The sequence below is a fragment of the Lynx canadensis genome, chromosome E1 (assembly GCF_007474595.2).
Source record: "Lynx canadensis isolate LIC74 chromosome E1, mLynCan4.pri.v2, whole genome shotgun sequence".
Taxonomy (NCBI): Eukaryota; Metazoa; Chordata; class Mammalia; order Carnivora; family Felidae; genus Lynx; species Lynx canadensis.
Genome location: NC_044316.2, coordinates 32,686,543 through 32,690,196, shown reverse-complemented (window position 1 = coordinate 32,690,196; position 3,654 = coordinate 32,686,543). Strand labels below are relative to the sequence as shown.

The 3,654-nt window shown below is 38.3% G+C and overlaps 1 non-coding gene across 1 annotated transcript; it reads left to right on the top strand.

Annotated features, from left to right (window-relative positions):
- Window positions 1–1,822: 1,822 nt before the first annotated feature.
- LOC115501961 lies at window positions 1,823–1,927 on the top strand. The gene has a single exon (XR_003965001.1). It is a non-coding gene; the product is annotated as a U6 spliceosomal RNA (small nuclear RNA).
- The last annotated feature ends 1,727 nt before the right edge of the window (window positions 1,928–3,654 follow it).

The window sequence follows — 3,654 nt, the reverse complement described above, 5'->3', positions numbered from 1 at the left end:
AAATGGGGGCAAATGGGATGCTTGGTCTAGAGGCATAAAGTGACACTGTCTAGGAAAATTGGACATATGATCAATCTACTGATAAAACTTAATGTGATACTTTTCTCCAAGGTAAAAGAAAGTTTAGTAGGGAAAAAGCTTAAGTAGAACAAATAATTTCTAATCACTAAATTTCAAATAGCAAGCATTATGTACAGGATGTTTGATAACCATGGGAGGTCGTCCTGAACTTCTAAAACAGTGTGTCTGTCTTCCATCTCAAGCCCTCCATCTTTTGAGAACACTGATAATATAGTTAGTAATAGATATAATAAAAAAGTGCTTGCATATTTTAAAGTTTTTAAAGTTTTAAACTAGTGCTTTAAAGTTTTAAACTAGTTTAATAGCTATTATCATATTACATAAGAATGCTATTGCACTTGTGCAGATTAACATCACTCCTTTTATAGATGAGAACACTTAATCAAAAGTCAAGCTTAGATTGCCATTCATTTCTTTTTTCAGTCATTCATAGAACAGAAACAAGATCAAGAGCCATACTGCGTACCTCCATTCTCCCATTTGTCAGACTTTGTGCAAGACATGAAGGTGAAGATGATGTGGTCCTTTATTTCAAGTTGCTTATTGTCTCATGGAAAGAGATGGATAGGTGTTACAGACATGACTCACTTTTTGTATCCGGTATGCTTTGTATTAAAGCTTAACAACCTACTTCCACTTTAACTCTACTTATGACAGCTGCCCATGTTTTTCAATGGCTTCATATAAAGTTTCTGGAACTTTTTGACACAGCTTTGGTTGCTGTTATTAATTCCCTTTTGTTGTTTCCTGAGAAATTGGACAAGAGCTCCTTTCTATGGAGCAGGAAAATAAAGGAAGTGAGTTTCTGAATGTGTTCCTCTCTAGAAAAAATGTGACATGATGGCAGAGATTGGAAACTAGTGGTAGGTAAACTAGGTATTGATGTGATGTTTTAGGAGTATGACTCATCAAAAAGGAAGAGAGGCACAAGATGAATACAAGTTGCAACGTTAGAAGCCTGTGGATCAATACAAGTTAAGTTAAATTTGGTCAAAAGGTAGAGAAAACTGGGTGGTTCAGGAGTGGGCAAAAGTATTTTCAAATAATTTCAGGAAAAAAAAGTGTTGTATTTTTTAATGGTATTCAGGGAGTTAGCTTGGTTTAAGGACTTTTACAAATGCTTAATATCAACAAACCACACAGGAAAATGTAAAAAAATAATCTTGGTCTTTTGTACTCAAAATAAGAACCATGGGTCAGCATCATTAGCCTCACCTAGGAGCTTGTTAGAGATACAGAATCTCAGGACTGATCCCAGAACTGTTGAGTCAGAATCTGCAGTTTAACAAGATGCCCGAGTAATCCCTACCTGCATCAAACTTTGAGGAGCACTTCGGTAATAGGATCATTTGTACTATGCATCCTCAGACCACGTTTCAAGAATTGCAGGTTTTCACAAAAGCTTTGCAGTAGGTCCAACCAGGTCTGTGTAACACAGTTGTCTGAATAGGAAGGTGCTTGAATTTTGTTTTTTCTCTGACCACAAGGGATCATGGCCAATCTTCTGTTTGATGGGGGGCATGTAGGTCTGATCTCTCTTTTACCTAATACAGCTTGCAGTGACTTTTCTGAGTGTTCACTCCCAGGGCAGGGAGCTGATGAGATGATTTTACTGTTCTAGAATGAGGGAGATTCCATCTACTTTCCTTATGTTTTTGCAGATTCGCCATGGACAACATATTAGCAAGGCGATGCTTTGGCATGGCATACAGTAAAACTTTTAATATAGGGGGTGGTGGTGGCTCCCTACGGCAGTACATATACTAACATTGGAACGATACACAGAACAGTAGCATGGCCCCTGCACAAGGATGACACACAAATTCGTGAGGCGTTCCATATTTTTTTTAAATATTATTCACCATGACCAAGCGGGATTTATACCTGGGATGCAGGGCTGGTTCAATATCCGCCAAACAATTAACGTGACTCATCACATCAATAAAAGAAAGTTCAAGAACCATATGATCCTCTCAATAGATGCAGAGAAAGCATTTGACAAAATACAGCATCCTTTCTTTATAAAAACCCTCAAGAAAGTAGGGATAGAAGGAGCATACCTCGAGATCATAAGAGCCATATATGAACGACCCAACGTTAATATCCTCAATGGGGAAAAACTGAGAACTTTCCCCCTAAGGTCAGGAACAAGACAGCGATGTCTATTCTCGCCACTGTTACTCAGCATAGTATTGGAAGTCTTAGCCTCTGCAATCAGACAACACAAAGAAATAAAAGGCATCCAGATCGTCCAGGAGGAGGTCAAACTTTCACTCTTTACAGATGACATCATACTCTATATGGAAAACCCAAAAGATTCCACCAAAAAACTGCTAGAATTGATTAGTGATTTCAGCAAAGTTGCAGGATATAAAATCAACGTACAGAAATCAGTTGCATTCCTATGCACCAACAATGAAGCGACAGAAAGAGAAATCAGGGAATCAATCCCACTTACAGTTGCACCAAAAACCATAAAATACCTAGGAATAAATCTAACCAAAGAGGTGAAAAATCTATACACTGAAAACTATAGAAAGCTTATGACAGAAATTGAAGAAGACACAAAAAAATGGAAAAAGATTCCATGCTCCTGAATAGGAAGAACAAATATTGTGAAAATGTCGATACCACCCAAAACAATCTACATATTCAATGCAATCCCTAACAAAATAACACCAGCATTCTTCACAGAGCTAGAACAAATAATCCTAAAATGTGTATGGAACCAGAAAAGACCCCGAATAGCCAAAGCAATCTTGAGAAAGAAAACCAAAGCAGGAGGCACATTCCCAGACTTCAAGCTATCCTACAAAGGTATAATCATCAAGACAGTATGGTACTGGCACAAGAACAGACACTCAGATCAATGGAACAGAATAGAGAACCCAGAAATGGACCCACAAATATATGGCCAACTAATCTTTGACAAAGCAGGAAAGAATATCCAATGGAATAAAGACAGTGTCTTCAGCAAGTGGTGCTGGGAAAACTGGACAGTGACATGCAGAAGAATGAACCTGGACTACTTTCTTACACCATACACAAAAATGAACTCAAAATGGATGAAAGACCTCAATGTAAGACAGGAAGCCATCAAAATCCTTGAGGAGAAAGCAGGCAAAAATCTCTTTGGTCTTGCCCACAGCAACTTCTTACTCAACAGGTCTCCGGACGCAAGGGAAACAAAAGCAAAAATGAACTACTGGGACCTCATCAAAATAAAAAAGCTTCTGCACAGCGAAGGAAACAATCAGCAAAACGAAAAGGCAACTGATGGCATGGGAGAAGATATTTGCAAATGACATATCAGATAAAGGGTTAGTATCCAAAATTTATAAAGAACTTATCAAACTCAACACCCCAAAAACAAATAATCCAGTGAAGTAATGGGCAAAAGACATGAATAGACACTTCTGCAAGGAAGACATCCAGATGGCCAACCGGCACATGAAAAAATGCTCCACATCACTCATCATCAGGGAAATACAAGTCAAAAACGCAATGAGATACCACCTCACACCTGTCAGAATGGCTAACATTAACAACTCAGGCAACAACAGATGTTGGCGA